Source organism: Chlorocebus sabaeus, chromosome 5 (assembly GCF_047675955.1).
Source record: "Chlorocebus sabaeus isolate Y175 chromosome 5, mChlSab1.0.hap1, whole genome shotgun sequence".
NCBI classification, from domain to species: Eukaryota; Metazoa; Chordata; class Mammalia; order Primates; family Cercopithecidae; genus Chlorocebus; species Chlorocebus sabaeus.
In genome coordinates this window covers 31,165,302-31,188,568 of record NC_132908.1, presented here as the reverse complement: position 1 = coordinate 31,188,568, position 23,267 = coordinate 31,165,302, and positions in this window count along the sequence as shown.

Here is a 23,267-nt window from a genome sequence, read left to right as displayed (position 1 = left end):
CACAACAACAGCCTTAGCGAAAGGCTACTTGAAGGGAAAGATGTAACTCTGTGAGATGAATGAACAGAACACAGAGCAGTTTCTCAAAAAGCTTCTTTCCAGTTTTGAACGGAAGATATTTCCTTTTTCACCATAGCCCTCTAAGGGCTTCCAAATATCCCTTTGCCAATTCCACAAGAACAGCCTTAGCGAAAGGCTTCTGGAAGGGAAAGATGTAACTCTGTCAGATGAATTAACAGAACACAGAACAGTTTCTCAGAAAGCTTCTTTCAAGTTTTGAACGGAAGATATTTCCTTTTTCACCATAGCCCTCTATGGGCTTCCAAATATCCCTTTGCCAATTCCACAAGAACAGCCTTAGCGAAAGGCTTCTTGAAGATAAAAATGTAACTCTGTGAGATGAATTAACAGAACACAGAGCAGTTCTCAGAAATATTCTTTCCAGTTTTGAACGGAAGATATTTCCTTTTTCACCGTAGCCCTCTAGGGTCTTCCAAATATCGTTTTGCCAATTCCACAAGAACAGCCTTAGCGAAAGGCTTCTTGAAGGGAAAGATGTAACTCTGTGAGATGAATTAACAGAACACAGAGCAGTTTCTCAGAAAGCTTCTTTCCAGTTTTGAACGGAAGATATTTCCTTTTTCACCATAGCCCTCTATGGGCTTCCAAATATCCCTTTGCCAATTCCACAAGAACAGCCTTAGCGAAATGCTTCTTGAAGGGAAAGATGTAAATCTGTGAGATGAATTAACAGAACACAGAGCAGTTTCTCAAAAAGCTTCTTTCCAGTTTTGAACGGAAGATATTTCCTTTTTCACCATAGGCTTCTATGGGATTCCAAATATCCCTTTGCCAATTCCACAAGAACAGCCTTAGCGAAAGGCTTCTTGAAGGGAAAGATGTAACTCTGTGAGATGAATTAACAGAACACAGAGCAGTTTCTCAGAAAGCTTCTTTCCAGTTTTGAACGGAGGATATTTCCTTTTTCACCATAGCCATCTAAGGGATTCCAAATATCCCTTTGCCAATTCCAAAAGAACAGCCTTAGCGAAAGGCTTCTTGAAGGGAAAGATGTAACTCTGTGAGATGAATTAACAGAACACAGAGCAGTTTTTCAGAAAGCTTCTTTCCAGTTTTGATAGGAAGATATTTCCTTTTTCACCATAGGCCTCTATGGGCTTCCAAATATCCCTTTGCCAATTCCACAAGATCCGACTTAGCGAAAGGCTTCTTGAAGGGAAAGATGTAACTCTGTGAGATGAATTAACAGAATACAGAGCAGTTTTTCAGAAAGCTTCTTTCCAGTTTTCAACGGAAGATCTTTCCTTTTTCACCATAGCCCTCTATGGGCTTCAAAATATCTCTTTGCCAATTCCACAAGAACAGCCTTAGCGAAAGGCTTCTTGAAGGGAAAGATGTAACTCTGTGAGATGAATGAACAGAACACAGAGCAGCTTCTCAAAAAGCTTCTTTCCAGTTTTGAACGGAGGATATTTCCTTTTTCACCATAGCCCTCTGAGGGCTTCCAAATATCACTTTTCCAATTCCACAAGAACAGACTTACGAAAGGCTTCTTGAAGGGAAAGATGTAACTCTGTGACATGAATTAACACAACACAGAGCAGTTTCTCAGAAAGCTTCTTTCCAGTTTTGAACGGAAAATATTTCCTTTTTCACCGTAGCTCTCTATGGGCTTCCAAATATTCCTTTGCCAATTCCACAAGAACAGCCTTAGCGAAAGGCTTCTTGAAGGGAAAGATGTAACTCTGTGAGATGAATTAACAGAACACAGAGCAGTTTCTCAGAAAGCTTCTTTCCAGTTTTGAACGGAAGATAATTCCTTTTTCACCATAGCCCTCTATGGGCTTCCAAATATCACTTTGCCAATTCCACAAGAACAGCCTTAGCGAAATGCTCCTTGAAGGGAAAGATGTAACTCTGTGAGATGAATGAACAGAACACAGAGCAGTTTCTCAAAAAGCTTCTTTCCAGTTTTGATCGGAAGATATTTCCTTTTTCACCAAAGGCCTCTATGGGCTTCCAAATATCCCTTTGCCAATTCCACAAGAGCAGCCTTAGCGAAAGGCTTCTAGAAGGGAAAGATGTAACTCTCTGAGATGAATTTACAGAACACAGAGCAGTTTCTCAGAAAGCTTCTTTCCAGTTTTGAACGGAAGATATTTCCTTTTTTACCGTAGCCCTCTATGGGCTTCCAAATATCACTTTGCCAATTCCACAAGAACAGCCTTAGCGAAAGGCTTCTTGAAGGGAAAGATGTAACTCTGTGAGATGAATTAACAGAACACAGAGCAGTTTCTCAGAAAGCTTCTTTCCAGTTTTGAACGGAAGATATTTCCTTTTTCACCATTGCCCTCTATGGGCTTCCAAATATCCCTTTGCCAATTCCACAAGAACAGCCTTAGCGAAACGCTTCTTGAAGGGAAAGATATAACTCTGTGAGATGAATTAACAGAAAAGAGAGCAGTTTCTCAGAAAGCTTCTTTCCAGTTTTGAACGGAAGATATTTCCTTTTTCACCATAGGCCTCTAAGGGATTCCAAATATCCCTTTGCCAATTCCACAAGAACAGCCTTAGCGAAAGGCTTCTTGAAGGGAAAGATGTAACTCGGTGAGATGAATTAACAGAACACAGAGCAGTTTCTCAGAAAGCTTCTTTCCAGTTTTGAACGGAAGATATTTCCTTTTGCACCATAGCCCTCTATGGGCATCCAAATATCCCTCCGCCAATTCCACAAGAACAGCCTTAGCGAAAGGCTTCTTGAAGGGAAAGATGTAACTCTGTGAGATGAATTAACAGAACACAGAGCAGTTTCTCAAAAACCTTCTTTCCAGTTTTGAACGGAAGATATTTCCTTTTTCACCAGAGCCCTCTAAGGGCTTCCAAATATCCCTTTGCCAATTCCACAAGAACAGCCTTAGCGAAAGGCTTCTTGAAGGGAAAGATGTAACTCGGTGCGATGAATTAACAGAACACAGAGCAGTTTCTCAGAAAGCTTCTTTCCAGTTTTGATCGGAAGATATTTCCTTTTTCACCATAGCCCTCTATGGGCATCCAAATATCCCTTTGCCAATTCCACAAGAGCAGCCTTAGCGAAAGGCTTCTTGAAGGGAAAGATGTAACTCTGTGAGATGAATTAACAGAACACAGGGCAGTTTCTCAGAAAGCTTCTTTCCAGTTTTGAACGGAAGATATTTCCTTTTTTTACCGTAGCTCTCTATGGGTTTCCAAATATCGTTTTGCCAATTCCACAAGAACAGCCTTAGCGAAAGGCTTCTTGAAGGGAAAGATGTAACTCTGTGAGATGAATTAACAGAACACAGAGCAGTTTCTCAGAAAGCTTCTTTCCAGTTTTGAACGGAAGATATTTCCTTTTTCACCATTGCCCTCTATGGGCTTCCAAATATCCCTTTACCAATTCCACAAGAACAGCCTTAGCGAAACGCTTCTTGAAGGGAAAGATATAACTCTCTGAGATGAATTAACAGAAAACAGAGCAGTTTCTCAGAAAGCTTCTTTCCAGTTTTGAACGGAAGATATTTCCTTTTTCACCATAGGCCTCTAAGGGATTCCAAATATCCCTTTGCCAATTCCACAAGAACAGCCTTAGCGAAAGGCTTCTTGAAGGGAAAGATGTAACTCGGTGAGATGAATTAACAGAACACAGAGCAGTTTCTCAGAAAGCTTCTTTCCAGTTTTGAACGGAAGATATTTCCTTTTGCACCATAGCCCTCTATGGGCTTCCAAATATCCCTCTGCCAATTCCACAAGAACAGCCTTAGCGAAAGGCTTCTTGAAGGGAAAGATGTAACTCTGTGAGATGAATTAACAGAACACAGAGCAGTTTCTCAAAAAGCTTCTTTCCAGTTTTGAACGGAAGATATTTCCTTTTTCACCATAGCCCTCTAAGGGCTTCCAAATATCCCTTTGCCAATTCCACAAGAACAGCCTTAGCGAAAGGCTTCTTGAAGGGAAAGATGTAACTCGGTGCGATGAATTAACAGAACACAGAGCAGTTTCTCAGAAAGCTTCTTTCCAGTTTTGATCGGAAGATATTTCCTTTTTCACCATAGCCCTCTATGGGCATCCAAATATCCCTTTGCCAATTCCACAAGAGCAGCCTTAGCGAAAGGCTTCTTGAAGGGAAAGATGTAACTCTGTGAGATGAATTAACAGAACACAGGGCAGTTTCTCAGAAAGCTTCTTTCCAGTTTTGAACGGAAGATATTTCCTTTTTTTACCGTAGCTCTCTATGGGTTTCCAAATATCGTTTTGCCAATTCCACAAGAACAGCCTTAGCGAAAGGCTTCTTGAAGGGAAAGATGTAACTCTGTGAGATGAATTAACAGAACACAGAGCAGTTTCTCAGAAAGCATCTGTCCAGTTTTGAACGGAAGATATTTCCTTTTTCACCATTGCCCTCTATGGGCTTCCAAATATCCCTTTGCCAATTCCACAAGAACAGCCTTAGCGAAACGCTTCTTGAAGGGAAAGATATAACTCTGTGAGATGAATTAACAGACAACAGAGCAGTTTCTCAGAAAGCTTCTTTCCAGTTTTGAACGGAAGGTATTTCCTTTTTCACCATAGTCCTCTATGGGCTTCCAAGTATCCCTTTGCCAACTTCACAAGAACAGCCTTAGCGAAAGGCTTCTTGAAGGGAGACATGTAACTCTGTGAGATGAATTAACAGAACACAGAGTAGTTTCTCAGAAAGCTTCTTTCCAGTTTTGATCGGAAGATATTTCCTTTTTCACCATAGGCCTCTATGGGCTTCCAATATCCCTTTGCCAATTCCACAAGAGCAGCCTTAGCGAAAGGCTTCTTGAAGGGAAAGATGTAACTCTGTGAGGTGAATTAACAGAACACAGAGCAGTTTCGCAGAAAGCTTCTTTCCAGTTTTGAACGGAAGATATTTCCTTTTTCACCGTAGCCCTCTATGGGCTTCCAAATATCGTTTTGCCAATTCCACAACAACAGCCTTAGAGAAAGGCTTCTTGAAGGGAAAAATGTAACTCTGTGAGATGAATTAACAGAACACAGAGCAGTTTCTCAGAAAGCTTCTTTCCAGTTTTCAACGGAAGTTATTGCCTTTTTCACCATAGCCCTCTATGGGCTTCCAAATATCACTTTGCCAATTCCACAAGAACAGCCTTAGCGAAAGGCTTGTTGAAGGGAAAGATGTAACTCTGTGAGATGAATTTACAGAACACAGAGCAGTTTCTCAGAAAGCTTCTTTCCAGTTTTAAACGGAAGATATTTCCTTTTTCACCATAGCCCTCTATGGGCTTCCAAATATCCCTTTGCCAATTCCACAAGAACAGCCTTAGCGAAAGGCTTCTTGAAGGGAAAGATGTAACTCTGTGAGATGAATTAACAGAACACAGAGCAGTTTCTCAGAAAGCTTCTTTCCAGTTTTGAACGGAAGATATTTCCTTTTTCACCATAGGCCTCTATGGGCTTCCAAATATCCCTTCGCCAATTCCACAAGAACAGCCTTAGCGAAAGGCTTCTTGAAGGGAAAGATGTAACTCTGTGAGATGAATTAACAGAACACAGAGCAGTTTCTCAGAAAGCTTCTTTCCAGTTTTGAACGTAACATATTTCCTTTTTCACCATAGCCCTCTATGGGCTTCCAAATATCCCTTTGCCAATTCCACAAGAACAGCCTTATCGAAAGGCTTCTAGAAGGGAAAGATGTAACTCTGTGAGATGAATTAACAGAACACAGAGCAGTTTCTCAGAAAGCTTCTTTCCAGTTTTGAACGGAAGATATTTCCTTTTTCACCCTAGCCCTCTAAGGGCTTCCAAATATAATTTGCCAATTCCACAAGAACAGCCTTAGCGAAAGGCTTGTTGAAGGGAAAGATGTAACTCTGTGAGATGAATTAACAGAACTCAGAGCAGTTTCTCAGAAAACATCTTTCCAGTTTTGAATGGAAGATATTTCTTTTTTTCACCGTAGCTCTCTATGGGCTTCCAAATATCCCTTTGCCAATTCCACAAGAACAGCCTTAGCGAAAGGCTTCTTGAAGGGAAAGATGTAACTCTGTGAGATGAATTAACAGAACACAGAGCAGTTTCTCAGAAAGCTTCTTTCCAGTTTTGAACGGAAGATATTTCCTTTTTCACCATAGCCCTCTATGGGCTTCCAAATTTCCCTTTGCCAATTCCACAAGAACCACCTTAGCGAAAGGCTTCTTGAAGGGAAAGATGTAACACGGTGAGATGAATTAACAGAACACAGAGTAGTTTCTACGAAAGCTTCTTTCCAGTTTGGAACAGAAGATATTTCCTTTTTCACCGTAGCCCTCTATGGGCTTCCAAATATCGTTTTGCCAATTCCACAGGAACAGCCTTAGCGAAAGGCTTCTTGAAGGGAAAGATGTAACTCTGTGAGATGAATTAACACAACACAGAGCAGTTTCTCAGAAAGCTTCTTTCCAGTTTTGAACGGAAGTTATTTCCTTTTTCACCATAGCCCTCTATGGGCTTCCAAATATCACTTTGCCAATTCCACAAGAACAGCCTTAGCGAAAGGCTTCTTGAAGGGAAAGATGTAACCCGGTGAGATGAATTAACAGAACACAGAGCAGTTTCTCAGAAAGCTTCTTTCCATTTTGGAACGGAAGATATTTCCTTTTTCACCATAGCCCTCTATGGGCTTCCAAATATCCCTTTGCCAATTCCACAAGAACAGCCTTAGCGAAAGGCTTCTTGAAGGGAAAGATGTAAATCTGTGAGATGAATTAACACAACACAGAGCAGATTCTCAGAAAGCTTCTTTCCAGTTTTGAACGGAAGATATTTCCTTTTTCACCATAGCCCTCTATGGGCTTCCAAATATCCCTTTGCCAATTCCACAAGAACAGCCTTAGCGAAAGGCTTCTTGAAGGGAAAGATGTAACTCTGTGAGATGAATTAACACGACACAGAGCAGTTTCTCAGAAAGCTTATTTCCAGTTTTGAACGGAAGATATTTCCTTTTTCACCATAGCCCTCTATGGGCTTCCAAATATGCCTTTGCCAATTAAACAAGAACAGCCTTAGCGAAAGGCTTCTTGAAAGGAAAGATGTAATTCTGTGACATGAATTAAGAGAACACAGAGCAGTTTCTCAGAAAGCTTCTTTCCAGTTTTGAACGGAAGATATTTCCTTTTTCACCGTATCCCTCTATGGGCTTCCAAATATCCCTTTGCCAATTCCACAAGAACAGCCTTAGCGAAAGGCTTCCTGAAGGGAAAGATGTAACTCGGTGAGATGAATTAACAGAACACAGAGCAGTTTCTCAGAAAGCTTCTTTCCAGTTTTGAACAAATGATATTTTCTTTTTCACCATAGGCCTCTATGGGCTTCCAAATATCCCATTGCCAATTCCACAAGAACAGCCTTAGCGAAAGGCTTCTTGAAGGGAAAGATGTATCTCTGTGAGATGAATTAACAGAACACAGAGCAGTCTCTCAGAAAACATGTTTCCAGTTTTGAACGGAAGATATTTCCTTTTTCACCGTAGCCCTCTATGGGCTTCCAAATATCACTTTGCCAATTACACAAGAACAGCCTTAGCGAAAGGCTTCTTGAAGGGAAAGATGTAACTCGGTGAGATGAATTAACAGAACACAGAGCAGTTTCTCAGAAAGCTTCTTTCCAGTTTTGAACAGATGATATTTTCTTTTTCACCATAGGCCTCTATGGGCTTCCAAATATCCCTTTGCCAATTCCACAAGAACAGCCTTAGCGAAAGGCTTCTTGAAGGGAAAGATGTATCTCTGTGAGATGAATTAACAGAACACAGAGCAGTCTCTCAGAAAACATGTTTCCAGTTTTGAACGGAAGATATTTCCTTTTTCACCGTAGCCCTCTATGGGCTTCCAAATATCACTTTGCCAATTACACAAGAACAGCCTTAGCGAAAGGCTTCTTGAAGGGAAAGATGTAACTCGGTGAGATGAATTAACAGAACACAGAGCAGTTTCTCAGAAAGCTTCTTTCCAGTTTTGAACGGAAGATATTTCCTTTTTCACCGTATCCCTCTATGGGCTTCCAAATATCCCTTTGCCAATTCCACAAGAACAGCCTTAGCGAAAGGCTTCTTGAAGGGAAAGACGTAACTCTGTGAGATGAATGAACAGAACACAGAGCAGTTTCTCAGAAAGCTTCTTTCCAGTTTTGAACGGAAGATATTTCCTTTTTCACCATAGCCCTCTATGGGCTTCCAAATTTCCCTTTGCCAATTCCACAAGAACCGCCTTAGCGAAAGGCTTCTTGAAGGGAAAGATGTAACTCGGTGAGATGAATTAACAGAACACAGAGCAGTTTCTCCGAAAGCTTCTTTCCAGTTTGGAACAGAAGATATTTCCTTTTTCACCGTAGCCCTCTATGGGCTTCCAAATATCGTTTTGCCAATTCCACAAGAACAGCCTTAGCGAAAGGCTTCTTGAAGGGAAAGATGTAACTCTGTGAGATGAATTAACAGAACACAGAGCAGTTTCTCAGAAAGCTTCTTTCCAGTTTTGAACGGAAGTTATTTCCTTTTTCACCATAGCCCTCTATGTGCTTCCAAATATCACTTTGCCAATTCCACAAGAACAGCCTTAGCGAAAGGCTTCTTGAAGGGAAAGATGTAACTCTGTGAGATGAATTAACAGAACACAGAGCAGTTTCTCAGAAAGCTTCTTTCCAGTATTGAACGGAAGATATTTCCTTTTTCACCATAGCCCTCTATGGGCTTCCAAATATCCCTTTGCCAATTCCACAAGAACAGCCTTAGCGAAAGGCTTCTTGAAGGGAAAGATGTAAATCTGTGAGATGAATTAACAGAACACAGAGCAGTTTCTCAGAAAGCTTCTTTCCAGTTTGGAACGGAAGATATTTCCTTTTTCACCATAGCCCTCTATGGGCTTCCAAATATCCCTTTGCCAATTCCACAAGAACAGCCTTAGCGAAAGGCTTCTTGAAGGGAAAGATGTAAATCTGTGAGATGAATTAACACAACACAGAGCAGATTCTCAGAAAGCTTCTTTCCAGTTTTGAACGGAAGATATTTCCTTTTTCACCATAGCCCTCTATGGGCTTCCAAATATCCCTTTGCCAATTCCACAAGAACAGCCTTAGCGAAAGGCTTCTTGAAGGGAAAGATGTAACTCTGTGAGATGAATTAACACGACACAGAGCAGTTTCTCAGAAAGCTTATTTCCAGTTTTGAACGGAAGATATTTCCTTTTTCACCATAGCCCTCTATGGGCTTCCAAATATCCCTTTGCCAATTAAACAAGAACAGCCTTAGCGAAAGGCTTCTTGAAAGGAAAGATGTAATTCTGTGACATGAATTAAGAGAACACAGAGCAGTTTCTCAGAAAGCTTCTTTCCAGTTTTGAACGGAAGATATTTCCTTTTTCACCGTATCCCTCTATGGGCTTCCAAATATCCCTTTGCCAATTCCACAAGAACAGCCTTAGCGAAAGGCTTCTTGAAGGGAAAGATGTAACTCGGTGAGATGAATTAACAGAACACAGAGCAGTTTCTCAGAAAGCTTCATTCCAGTTTTGAACAAATGATATTTTCTTTTTCACCATAGGCCTCTATGGGCTTCCAAATATCCCTTTGCCAATTCCACAAGAACAGCCTTAGCGAAAGGCTTCTTGAAGGGAAAGATGTATCTCTGTGAGATGAATTAACAGAACACAGAGCAGTCTCTCAGAAAACATGTTTCCAGTTTTGAACGGAAGATATTTCCTTTTTCACCGTAGCCCTCTATGGGCTTCCAAATATCACTTTGCCAATTACACAAGAACAGCCTTAGCGAAAGGCTTCTTGAAGGGAAAGATGTAACTCGGTGAGATGAATTAACAGAACACAGAGCAGTTTCTCAGAAAGCTTCTTTCCAGTTTTGAACAGATGATATTTTCTTTTTCACCATAGGCCTCTATGGGCTTCCAAATATCCCTTTGCCAATTCCACAAGAACAGCCTTAGCGAAAGGCTTCTTGAAGGGAAAGATGTATCTCTGTGAGATGAATTAACAGAACACAGAGCAGTCTCTCAGAAAACATGTTTCCAGTTTTGAACGGAAGATATTTCCTTTTTCACCGTAGCCCTCTATGGGCTTCCAAATATCCCTTTGCCAATTCCACAAGAACAGCCTTAGCGAAAGGCTTCTTGAAAGAAAAGATGTAATTCTGTCACATGAATTAAGAGAACACAGAGCAGTTTCTCAGAAAGCTTCTTTCCAGTTTTGAACGGAAGATATTTCCTTTTTCAACGTATCCCTCTATGGGCTTCCAAATATCCCTTTGCCAATTCCACAAAACAGCCTTAGCGAAAGGCTTCTTGAAGGGAAAGATGTAACTCGGTGAGATGAATTAACAGAACACAGAGCAGTTTCTCAGAAAGCTTCTTTCCAGTTTTGAACAGAAGATATTTCCTTTTTCACCATAGGCCTCTATGGGCTTCCAAATATCCCTTTGCCAATTCCACAAGAACAGCCTTAGCGAAAGGCTTCTTGAAGGGAAAGATGTATCTCTGTGAGATGAAATAACAGAACACAGAGCAGTCTCTCAGAAAACATGTTTCCAGTTTTGAACGGAAGATATTTCCTTTTTCACCGTAGCCCTCTATGGGCTTCCAAATATCACTTTGCCAATTACACAAGAACAGCCTTAGCGAAAGGCTTCTTGAAGGGAAAGATGTAACTCGGTGAGATGAATTAACAGAACACAGAGCAGTTTCTCAGAAAGCTTCTTTCCAGTTTTGAACGGAAGATATGTACTTTTCCACCGTAGCCCTCTATGGCCTTCCAAATATCCCTTTGCCAATTCCACAAAAACAGCCTTAGCGAAAGGCTTCTGGAAGGGAAAGATGTAACTCTGTGAGATGTATTAAGAGAACACAGAGCAGTTTCTCAGAAAGCTTCTTTCCACTTTTGAACGGAAGATATTTCCTTTTTCACCATATCCCTCTCTGGGCTTCCAAATATCCCTTTGCCAATTCCACAAGAACAGTCTTAGCGAAAGGCTTCTTGAAGGGAAAGATGTAACTCTGTGAGATGAATGAACAGAACACAGAGCAGTTTCTCAAAAAGCTTCTTTCCAGTTTCTAACGGAGGATATTTCCTTTTTCACCATAGCCCTCTATGGGCTTCCAAATATCACTTTGCCAATTCCACAAGAACAGCCTTAGCGAAAGGCTTCTTGAAGGGAAAGATGTAACTCTGTGAGATGAATTAACACAACACAGAGCAGTTTCTCAGAAAGCTTCTTTCCAGTTTTGAACGGAAGATATTTCCTTTTTCACCGTAGCCCTCTATGGGATTCCAAATATCCCTTTGCCAATTCCACAAGAACAGCCTTAGCGAAAGGCTTCTTGAAGGGAAAGATGTAACTCTGTGAGATGAATTAACAGAACACAGAGCAGTTTCTCAGAAAGCTTCTTTCCAGTTTTGAACGGAAGATATTTCCTTTTTCACCATAGCCCTCTATGGGCTTCCAAATATCCCTTTTCCAATTCCACAAAAACAGCCTTAGCGAAAGGCTTCTTGAAGGGAAAGATGTAACTCGGTGAGAAGAATTAACAGAACACAGAGTAGTTTCTCAGAAAGCTTCTTTCCAGTTTTGAACGGAAGATATTTCCTTTTTCACCATAGGCCTCTATGGGCTTCCAAATATCCCTTTGCCAATTCCACAAGAACAGCCTTAGCGAAAGGCTTCTTGAAGGGAAAGATGTATCTCTGTGAGATGAATTAACAGAACACAGAGCAGTCTCTCAGAAAACATCTTTCCAGTTTTGAACGGAAGATATTTCCTTTTTCACCGTAGCCCTCTATGGGCTTCCAAATATCAGTTTGCCAATTACACAAGAACAGCCTTAGCGAAAGGCTTCTTGAAGGGAAAGATATAACTCGGTGAGATGAATTAACAGAACACAGAGCATTTTCTCAGAAAGCATCTTTCCAGTTTTGAACGGAAGATATTTCCTTTTTCACCTTAGGCCTCTATGGGCTTCCAAATATCCCTTTGCCAATTCCACAAGAACAGCCTTAGCGAAAGGCATCTTGAAGGGAAAGATGTAACTCTGTGAGATGAATTAACAGAACACAGAGCAGTTTCTCAGAAAGCTTCTTTCCAGTTTTGAACGGAAGATATTTCCTTTTTCAACATAGCCCTCTATGGGCTTCCAAATATCCCTTTGCCAATTCCACAAGAACAGTCTTAACGAAAGGCTTCTTGAAGGGAAAGATTTAACTCTGTGAGATGAATTAACAGAACACAGAGCAGTTTCTCAGAAAGCTTCTTTCCACTTTTGAACGGAAGATATTTCCTTTTTCACCGTAGCTCTCTATGGGCTTCCAAATATCCCTTTGTCAATTCCACAAGAGCAGCCTTAGCGAAAGGCTTCTTGAAGGGAAAGATGTAACTCTGTGAGATGAATTAACAGAACACAGAGCAGTTTCTCAGAAAGCTTCTTTCCCGTTTTGAAAGGAAGATATATCCTTTTTCACCATAGCCCTCTATGGGCTTCCAAATATCCCTTTGCCAATTCCACAAGAACAGCCTTAGCGAAAGGCTTCTTGAAGGGAAAGATGTAACTCTGTGAGATGAATTAACAGAACACAGAGCAGTTTCTCAGAAAGCTTCTTTCCAGTTATGAACAGAAGATATTTCCTTTTACACGATAGCCCTCTATGGGCTTCCAAATATCACTTTGCCAATTCCACAAGAACAGCCTTAGCGAAAGGCTTCTTGAAAGGAAAGATGTAACTCTGTGAGATGAATTAACAGAACACAGAGCAGTTTCTCAGAAAGCTTCTTTCCAGTTTTGAACGGAAGATATTTCCTTTTTCACCTTAGGCCTCTATGGGCTTCCAAATATCACTTTGCCAATTCCACAAGAACAGCCGTAGCGAAAGGCATCTTGAAGGGAAAGATGTAACTCTGTGAGATGAATTAACAGAACACAGAGCAGTTTCTCAGAAAGCTTCTTTCCAGTTTTGAACGGAAGATATTTCCTTTTTCAACATAGCCCTCTATGGGCTTCCAAATATCCCTTTGCCAATTCCACAAGAACAGTCTTAACGAAAGGCTTCTTGAAGGGAAAGATTTAACTCTGTGAGATGAATTAACAGAACACAGAGCAGTTTCTCAGAAAGCTTCTTTCCACTTTTGAACGGAAGATATTTCCTTTTTCACCGTAGCTCTCTATGGGCTTCCAAATATCCCTTTGTCAATTCCACAAGAGCAGCCTTAGCGAAAGGCTTCTTGAAGGGAAAGATGTAACTCTGTGAGATGAATTAACAGAACACAGAGCAGTTTCTCAGAAAGCTTCTTTCCCGTTTTGAAAGGAAGATATATCCTTTTTCACCATAGCCCTCTATGGGCTTCCAAATATCCCTTTGCCAATTCCACAAGAACAGCCTTAGCGAAAGGCTTCTTGAAGGGAAAGATGTAACTCTGTGAGATGAATTAACAGAACACAGAGCAGTTTCTCAGAAAGCTTCTTTCCAGTTATGAACAGAAGATATTTCCTTTTACACGATAGCCCTCTATGGGCTTCCAAATATCACTTTGCCAATTCCACAAGAACAGCCTTAGCGAAAGGCTTCTTGAAAGGAAAGATGTAACTCTGTGAGATGAATTAACAGAACACAGAGCAGTTTCTCAGAAAGCTTCTTTCCAGTTTTGAACGGAAGATATTTCCTTTTTCACCATAGCCCTCTATGGGCTTCCAAATATCCCTTTGCCAATTCCACAAGAACAGCCTTAGTGAAAGGCTTCTAGAAGGGAAAGATGTAACTCTGTGAGATGAATTAACAGAACACAGAGCAGTTTCTCAGAAAGTTTCTTTCCAGTTTTGAACGGAAGATATTTCCTTTTTCACCATAGCCCTCTATGGGCTTCCAAATATAACTTTGCCAATTCCACAAGAACAGCCTTAGCGAAAGGCTTCGTGAAGGGAAAGATGTAACTCTGTGGGATGAATTAACAGAACACAGAGCAGTTTCTCAGAAAACATCTTTCCAGTTTTGAACGGAAGATATTTCCTTTTTCACCATAGGCCTCTATGGCTTCCAAATATCCCTTTGCCAATTCCACAAGAACAGCCTAAGCGAAAGGCTTGTTGATGGGAAAGATGTAACTCTGTGAGATGAATGAACACAACACAGAGCAGTTTCTCAGAAAGCTTCTTTCCAGTTTAGAACGGAAGATATTTCCTTTTTCACCATAGCCCTCTATGGGCTTCCAAATATCCCTTTGCCAATACCACAAGAACAGCCTTAGCGAAAGGCTTCTTGAAGGGAAAGATGTAACTGTGTGAGATGAATTAACAGAACACAGAGCAGTTTCTCAGAAAGCTTCTTTCCAGTTTTGAACGGAAGATATTTCCTTTTTCACCATAGCCCTCTATGGGCTTCCAAATATCCCTTTGCCAATTCCACAAGAACAGCCTTAGCGAAAGGCTTCTTGAAAGGAAAGATGTAATTCTGTCACATGAATTAAGAGAACACAGAGCAGTTTCTCAGAAAGCTTCTTTCCAGTTTTGAACGGAAGATATTTCCTTTTTCACCGTATCCCTCTATGGGCTTCCAAATATCCCTTTGCCAATTCCACAAGAACAGCCTTAGCGAAAGGCTTCTTAAAGGGAAAGATGTAACTCTGTGAGATGAATTAACAGAACACAGAGCATTTTCTCAGAAAGCTTCTTTCCAGTTTTGAACGGAAGATATTTCCTTTTTCACCTTAGGCCTCTATGGGCTTCCAAATATCCCTTTGCCAATTCCACAAGAACAGCCTTAGCGAAAGGCTTCTTGAAGGGAAAGATGTAACTCTGTGAGATGAATTAACAGAACACAGAGCAGTTTCTCAAAAAGCTTCTTTCCAGTTTTGAACGGAATATATTTCCTTTTTCACCATAGCCCTCTATGGGCTTCCAAATATCCCTTTGCCAATTCCACAAGAACAGCCTTAGCGAAAGGCTTCTTGAAGGGAAAGATGTAACTCTGTGAGATGAATTAACAGAACACAGAGCAGTTTCTCAGAAAGCTTCTTTCCAGTTTTGAACGGAAGATATTTCCTTTTTCACCATAGCCCTCTATGGGCTTCGAAATATCCCTTTGCCAATTCCACAAGAACAGCCTTAGCGAAAGGCTTCTTGAAGGGAAAGACGTAACTCTCTGAGATGAATTAACAGAACACAGAGCAGTTTCTCAGAAAGCTTCTTTCCAGTTTTGAACGGAAGATATTTCCTTTTTCACCATAGCCCTCTAGGGGCTTCCAAATATCCCTTTGCCAATTCCACAAGAACAGCCTTAGCGAAATGCTTCTTGAAGGGAAAGATGTAACTCTGTGAGATGAATTAGCAGAACACAGAGCAGTTTCTCAAAAAGCTTCTTTCCAGTTTTGAACGGAAGATATTTCCTTTTTCACCATAGGCTTCTATGGGATTCCAAATATCCCTTTGCCAATTCCACAAGAACAGCCTTAGCGAAAGGCTTCTTGAAGGGAAAGATGTAACTCTGTGAGATGAATTAACAGAACACAGAGCAGTTTCTCAGAAAGCTTCTTTCCAGTTTTGAACGGAGGATATTTCCTTTTTCACCATAGCCATCTAAGGGATTCCAAATATCCCTTTGCCATTTCCACAAGAACAGCCTTAGCGAAAGGCTTCTTGAAGGGAAAGATGTAACTCTGTGAGATGAATTAACAGAACACAGAGCAGTTTCTCAGAAAGCTTCTTTCCAGTTTTGATAGGAAGATATTTCCTTTTTCACCATAGGCCTCTATGGGCTTCCAAATATCCCTTTGCCAATTCCACAAGATCCGACTTAGCGAAAGGCTTCTTGAAGGGAAAGATGTAACTCTCTGAGATGAATTAACAGAACACAGAGCAGTTTCTCAGAAAGCTTCTTTCCAGTTTTGAACGGAAGATATTTCCTTTTTCACCATAGCCCTCTATGGGCTTCCAAATATGCCTTTGCCAATTCCACAACAACAGCCTTAGCGAAAGGCTACTTGAAGGGAAAGATGTAACTCTGTGAGATGAATGAACAGAACACAGAGCAGTTTCTCAAAAAGCTTCTTTCCAGTTTTGAACGGAAGATATTTCCTTTTTCACCATAGCCCTCTAAGGGCTTCCAAATATCCCTTTGCCAATTCCACAAGAACAGCCTTAGCGAAAGGCTTCTGGAAGGGAAAGATGTAACTCTGTCAGATGAATTAACAGAACACAGAACAGTTTCTCAGAAAGCTTCTTTCCAGTTTTGAACGGAAGATATTTCCTTTTTCACCATAGCCCTCTATGGGCTTCCAAATATCCCTTTGCCAATTCCACAAGAACAGCCTTAGCGAAAGGCTTCTTGAAGATAAAAATGTAACTCTGTGAGATGAATTAACAGAACACAGAGCAGTTCTCAGAAATATTCTTTCCAGTTTTGAACGGAAGATATTTCCTTTTTCACCGTAGCCCTCTAGGGTCTTCCAAATATCGTTTTGCCAATTCCACAAGAACAGCCTTAGCGAAAGGCTTCTTGAAGGGAAAGATGTAACTCTGTGAGATGAATTAACAGAACACAGAGCAGTTTCTCAGAAAGCTTCTTTCCAGTTTTGAACGGAAGATATTTCCTTTTTCACCATAGCCCTCTATGGGCTTCCAAATATCCCTTTGCCAATTCCACAAGAACAGCCTTAGCGAAATGCTTCTTGAAGGGAAAGATGTAAATCTGTGAGATGAATTAACAGAACACAGAGCAGTTTCTCAAAAAGCTTCTTTCCAGTTTTGAACGGAAGATATTTCCTTTTTCACCATAGGCTTCTATGGGATTCCAAATATCCCTTTGCCAATTCCACAAGAACAGCCTTAGCGAAAGGCTTCTTGAAGGGAAAGATGTAACTCTGTGAGATGAATTAACAGAACACAGAGCAGTTTCTCAGAAAGCTTCTTTCCAGTTTTGAACGGAGGATATTTCCTTTTTCACCATAGCCATCTAAGGGATTCCAAATATCCCTTTGCCAATTCCAAAAGAACAGCCTTAGCGAAAGGCTTCTTGAAGGGAAAGATGTAACTCTGTGAGATGAATTAACAGAACACAGAGCAGTTTTTCAGAAAGCTTCTTTCCAGTTTTGATAGGAAGATATTTCCTTTTTCACCATAGGCCTCTATGGGCTTCCAAATATCCCTTTGCCAATTCCACAAGATCCGACTTAGCGAAAGGCTTCTTGAAGGGAAAGATGTAACTCTGTGAGATGAATTAACAGAATACAGAGCAGTTTTTCAGAAAGCTTCTTTCCAGTTTTCAACGGAAGATCTTTCCTTTTTCACCATAGCCCTCTATGGGCTTCAAAATATCTCTTTGCCAATTCCACAAGAACAGCCTTAGCGAAATGCTCCTTGAAGGGAAAGATGTAACTCTGTGAGATGAATGAACAGAACACAGAGCAGTTTCTCAAAAAGCTTCTTTCCAGTTTTGATCGGAAGATATTTCCTTTTTCACCAAAGGCCTCTATGGGCTTCCAAATATCCCTTTGCCAATTCCACAAGAGCAGCCTTAGCGAAAGGCTTCTAGAAGGGAAAGATGTAACTCTCTGAGATGAATTTACAGAACACAGAGCAGTTTCTCAGAAAGCTTCTTTCCAGTTTTGAACGGAAGATATTTCCTTTTTTACCGTAGCCCTCTATGGGCTTCCAAATATCACTTTGCCAATTCCACAAGAACAGCCTTAGCGAAAGGCTTCTTGAAGGGAAAGATGTAACTCTGTGAGATGAATTAACAGAACACAGAGCAGTTTCTCAGAAAGCTTCTTTCCAGTTTTGAACGGAAGATATTTCCTTTTTCACCATTGCCCTCTATGGGCTTCCAAATATCCCTTTGCCAATTCCACAAGAACAGCCTTAGCGAAACGCTTCTTGAAGGGAAAGATATAACTCTGTGAGATGAATTAACAGAAAACAGAGCAGTTTCTCAGAAAGCTTCTTTCCAGTTTTGAACGGAAGATATTTCCTTTTTCACCATAGGCCTCTAAGGGATTCCAAATATCCCTTTGCCAATTCCACAAGAACAGCCTTAGCGAAAGGCTTCTTGAAGGGAAAGATGTAACTCGGTGAGATGAATTAACAGAACACAGAGCAGTTTCTCAGAAAGCTTCTTTCCAGTTTTGAACGGAAGATATTTCCTTTTGCACCATAGCCCTCTATGGGCATCCGAATATCCCTCCGCCAATTCCACAAGAACAGCCTTAGCGAAAGGCTTCTTGAAGGGAAAGATGTAACTCTGTGAGATGAATTAACAGAACACAGAGCAGTTTCTCAAAAACCTTCTTTCCAGTTTTGAACGGAAGATATTTCCTTTTTCACCAGAGCCCTCTAAGGGCTTCCAAATATCCCTTTGCCAATTCCACAAGAACAGCCTTAGCGAAAGGCTTCTTGAAGGGAAAGATGTAACTCGGTGCGATGAATTAACAGAACACAGAGCAGTTTCTCAGAAAGCTTCTTTCCAGTTTTGATCGGAAGATATTTCCTTTTTCACCATAGCCCTCTATGGGCATCCAAATATCCCTTTGCCAATTCCACAAGAGCAGCCTTAGCGAAAGGCTTCTTGAAGGGAAAGATGTAACTCTGTGAGATGAATTAACAGAACACAGAACAGTTTCTCAGAAAGCTTCTTTCCAGTTTTGAACGGAAGATATTTCCTTTTTCACCATAGCCCTCTATGGGCTTCCAAATATCCCTTTGCCAATTCCACAAGAACAGCCTTAGCGAAAGGCTTCTTGAAGATAAAAATGTAACTCTGTGAGATGAATTAACAGAACACAGAGCAGTTCTCAGAAATATTCTTTCCAGTTTTGAACGGAAGATATTTCCTTTTTCACCGTAGCCCTCTAGGGTCTTCCAAATATCGTTTTGCCAATTCCACAAGAACAGCCTTAGCGAAAGGCTTCTTGAAGGGAAAGATGTAACTCTGTGAGATGAATTAACAGAACACAGAGCAGTTTCTCAGAAAGCTTCTTTCCAGTTTTGAACGGAAGATATTTCCTTTTTCACCATAGCCCTCTATGGGCTTCCAAATATCCCTTTGCCAATTCCACAAGAACAGCCTTAGCGAAATGCTTCTTGAAGGGAAAGATGTAAATCTGTGAGATGAATTAACAGAACACAGAGCAGTTTCTCAAAAAGCTTCTTTCCAGTTTTGAACGGAAGATATTTCCTTTTTCACCATAGGCTTCTATGGGATTCCAAATATCCCTTTGCCAATTCCACAAGAACAGCCTTAGCGAAAGGCTTCTTGAAGGGAAAGATGTAACTCTGTGAGATGAATTAACAGAACACAGAGCAGTTTCTCAGAAAGCTTCTTTCCAGTTTTGAACGGAGGATATTTCCTTTTTCACCATAGCCATCTAAGGGATTCCAAATATCCCTTTGCCAATTCCAAAAGAACAGCCTTAGCGAAAGGCTTCTTGAAGGGAAAGATGTAACTCTGTGAGATGAATTAACAGAACACAGAGCAGTTTTTCAGAAAGCTTCTTTCCAGTTTTGATAGGAAGATATTTCCTTTTTCACCATAGGCCTCTATGGGCTTCCAAATATCCCTTTGCCAATTCCACAAGATCCGACTTAGCGAAAGGCTTCTTGAAGGGAAAGATGTAACTCTGTGAGATGAATTAACAGAATACAGAGCAGTTTTTCAGAAAGCTTCTTTCCAGTTTTCAACGGAAGATCTTTCCTTTTTCACCATAGCCCTCTATGGGCTTCAAAATATCTCTTTGCCAATTCCACAAGAACAGCCTTAGCGAAAGGCTTCTTGAAGGGAAAGATGTAACTCTGTGAGATGAATGAACAGAACACAGAGCAGCTTCTCAAAAAGCTTCTTTCCAGTTTTGAACGGAGGATATTTCCTTTTTCACCATAGCCCTCTGAGGGCTTCCAAATATCACTTTTCCAATTCCACAAGAACAGACTTACGAAAGGCTTCTTGAAGGGAAAGATGTAACTCTGTGACATGAATTAACACAACACAGAGCAGTTTCTCAGAAAGCTTCTTTCCAGTTTTGAACGGAAAATATTTCCTTTTTCACCGTAGCTCTCTATGGGCTTCCAAATATTCCTTTGCCAATTCCACAAGAACAGCCTTAGCGAAAGGCTTCTTGAAGGGAAAGATGTAACTCTGTGAGATGAATTAACAGAACACAGAGCAGTTTCTCAGAAAGCTTCTTTCCAGTTTTGAACGGAAGATAATTACTTTTTCACCATAGCCCTCTATGGGCTTCCAAATATCACTTTGCCAATTCCACAAGAACAGCCTTAGCGAAATGCTCCTTGAAGGGAAAGATGTAACTCTGTGAGATGAATGAACAGAACACAGAGCAGTTTCTCAAAAAGCTTCTTTCCAGTTTTGATCGGAAGATATTTCCTTTTTCACCAAAGGCCTCTATGGGCTTCCAAATATCCCTTTGCCAATTCCACAAGAGCAGCCTTAGCGAAAGGCTTCTAGAAGGGAAAGATGTAACTCTCTGAGATGAATTTACAGAACACAGAGCAGTTTCTCAGAAAGCTTCTTTCCAGTTTTGAACGGAAGATATTTCCTTTTTTACCGTAGCCCTCTATGGGCTTCCAAATATCACTTTGCCAATTCCACAAGAACAGCCTTAGCGAAAGGCTTCTTGAAGGGAAAGATGTAACTCTGTGAGATGAATTAACAGAACACAGAGCAGTTTCTCAGAAAGCTTCTTTCCAGTTTTGAACGGAAGATATTTCCTTTTTCACCATTGCCCTCTAAGGGCTTCCAAATATCCCTTTGCCAATTCCACAAGAACAGCCTTAGCGAAACGCTTCTTGAAGGGAAAGATATAACTCTGTGAGATGAATTAACAGAAAACAGAGCAGTTTCTCAGAAAGCTTCTTTCCAGTTTTGAACGGAAGATATTTCCTTTTTCACCATAGGCCTCTAAGGGATTCCAAATATCCCTTTGCCAATTCCACAAGAACAGCCTTAGCGAAAGGCTTCTTGAAGGGAAAGATGTAACTCGGTGAGATGAATTAACAGAACACAGAGCAGTTTCTCAGAAAGCTTCTTTCCAGTTTTGAACGGAAGATATTTCCTTTTGCACCATAGCCCTCTATGGGCATCCGAATATCCCTCCGCCAATTCCACAAGAACAGCCTTAGCGAAAGGCTTCTTGAAGGGAAAGATGTAACTCTGTGAGATGAATTAACAGAACACAGAGCAGTTTCTCAAAAATCTTCTTTCCAGTTTTGAACGGAAGATATTTCCTTTTTCACCAGAGCCCTCTAAGGGCTTCCAAATATCCCTTTGCCAATTCCACAAGAACAGCCTTAGCGAAAGGCTTCTTGAAGGGAAAGATGTAACTCGGTGCGATGAATTAACAGAACACAGAGCAGTTTCTCAGAAAGCTTCTTTCCAGTTTTGATCGGAAGATATTTCCTTTTTCACCATAGCCCTCTATGGGCATCCAAATATCCCTTTGCCAATTCCACAAGAGCAGCCTTAGCGAAAGGCTTCTTGAAGGGAAAGATGTAACTCTGTGAGATGAATTAACAGAACACAGGGCAGTTTCTCAGAAAGCTTCTTTCCAGTTTTGAACGGAAGATATTTCCTTTTTTTACCGTAGCTCTCTATGGGTTTCCAAATATCGTTTTGCCAATTCCACAAGAACAGCCTTAGCGAAAGGCTTCTTGAAGGGAAAGATGTAACTCTGTGAGATGAATTAACAGAACACAGAGCAGTTTCTCAGAAAGCTTCTTTCCAGTTTTGAACGGAAGATATTTCCTTTTTCACCATTGCCCTCTATGGGCTTCCAAATATCCCTTTGCCAATTCCACAAGAACAGCCTTAGCGAAACGCTTCTTGAAGGGAAAGATATAACTCTCTGAGATGAATTAACAGAAAACAGAGCAGTTTCTCAGAAAGCTTCTTTCCAGTTTTGAACGGAAGATATTTCCTTTTTCACCATAGGCCTCTAAGGGATTCCAAATATCCCTTTGCCAATTCCACAAGAACAGCCTTAGCGAAAGGCTTCTTGAAGGGAAAGATGTAACTCGGTGAGATGAATTAACAGAACACAGAGCAGTTTCTCAGAAAGCTTCTTTCCAGTTTTGAACGGAAGATATTTCCTTTTGCACCATAGCCCTCTATGGGCTTCCAAATATCCCTCTGCCAATTCCACAAGAACAGCCTTAGCGAAAGGCTTCTTGAAGGGAAAGATGTAACTCTGTGAGATGAATTAACAGAACACAGAGCAGTTTCTCAAAAAGCTTCTTTCCAGTTTTGAACGGAAGATATTTCCTTTTTCACCATAGCCCTCTAAGGGCTTCCAAATATCCCTTTGCCAATTCCACAAGAACAGCCTTAGCGAAAGGCTTCTTGAAGGGAAAGATGTAACTCGGTGCGATGAATTAACAGAACACAGAGCAGTTTCTCAGAAAGCTTCTTTCCAGTTTTGATCGGAAGATATTTCCTTTTTCACCATAGCCCTCTATGGGCATCCAAATATCCCTTTGCCAATTCCACAAGAGCAGCCTTAGCGAAAGGCTTCTTGAAGGGAAAGATGTAACTCTGTGAGATGAATTAACAGAACACAGGGCAGTTTCTCAGAAAGCTTCTTTCCAGTTTTGAACGGAAGATATTTCCTTTTTTTACCGTAGCTCTCTATGGGTTTCCAAATATCGTTTTGCCAATTCCACAAGAACAGCCTTAGCGAAAGGCTTCTTGAAGGGAAAGATGTAACTCTGTGAGATGAATTAACAGAACACAGAGCAGTTTCTCAGAAAGCATCTGTCCAGTTTTGAACGGAAGATATTTCCTTTTTCACCATTGCCCTCTATGGGCTTCCAAATATCCCTTTGCCAATTCCACAAGAACAGCCTTAGCGAAACGCTTCTTGAAGGGAAAGATATAACTCTGTGAGATGAATTAACAGACAACAGAGCAGTTTCTCAGAAAGCTTCTTTCCAGTTTTGAACGGAAGGTATTTCCTTTTTCACCATAGTCCTCTATGGGCTTCCAAGTATCCCTTTGCCAACTTCACAAGAACAGCCTTAGCGAAAGGCTTCTTGAAGGGAGACATGTAACTCTGTGAGATGAATTAACAGAACACAGAGTAGTTTCTCAGAAAGCTTCTTTCCAGTTTTGATCGGAAGATATTTCCTTTTTCACCATAGGCCTCTATGGGCTTCCAATATCCCTTTGCCAATTCCACAAGAGCAGCCTTAGCGAAAGGCTTCTTGAAGGGAAAGATGTAACTCTGT